Source organism: Elephantulus edwardii, unplaced genomic scaffold (assembly GCF_000299155.1).
Source record: "Elephantulus edwardii isolate Elephantulus edwardi_28Jun2011 unplaced genomic scaffold, EleEdw1.0 scaffold00589, whole genome shotgun sequence".
Classification (NCBI taxonomy): Eukaryota; Metazoa; Chordata; class Mammalia; order Macroscelidea; family Macroscelididae; genus Elephantulus; species Elephantulus edwardii.
In genome coordinates, this window is record NW_006400339.1 from 66,977 (window position 1) to 67,559 (window position 583).

Sequence of the window (583 nt, forward strand, 5' to 3'; positions counted from 1 at the left end):
CCAGGGCTTTTATTGGCTGGAAGTTGTTTTATTACCTTTTCAATTTCTTCTTTTGTATTGGCTCTGTTCAGGTGTTCCATTTCCATTTGTGTCAGCTTAGGTAGGTTGTGCATTTCTAAGTTTTTGTCCATTTCCTCTAGGTTTTCATATTTGTTTGACAATAGTTTGTCATAGTATTATAATGTTAGCCTTCTTATTTTAGTTGGTTCTGCAGTGATGTTGCCCGTTTCATCTCTTATTCAGATTAATTGTTTCTTTTCATTCTTTTCTTTTCTTTTGTAAGTTTTGCTAGTGGTTTGTCAATTTTACTGACTTTTCCAAAGAACAAACTTCTAGTTTTGTTGATGGTTTCAATTGTTTTTTGTTTTGTTTTGTTTTCTGTTTAATTTATTTATGTTCTAAAATTTGCTCGGCTCCACGGTCAACACTCTTGGCACCAGTAACCAGGAAATAAAAAAAAACGTATTGCGATGGGAAAGTCTGCGGTTAGAGACTTCTCTAAAGTACTCAAGAGCAGCGGTGTCTATCTGGAGACTAAGGTCCGCCTGATACAGGCCATGGTCTTTGCAATCACTTGTTATGC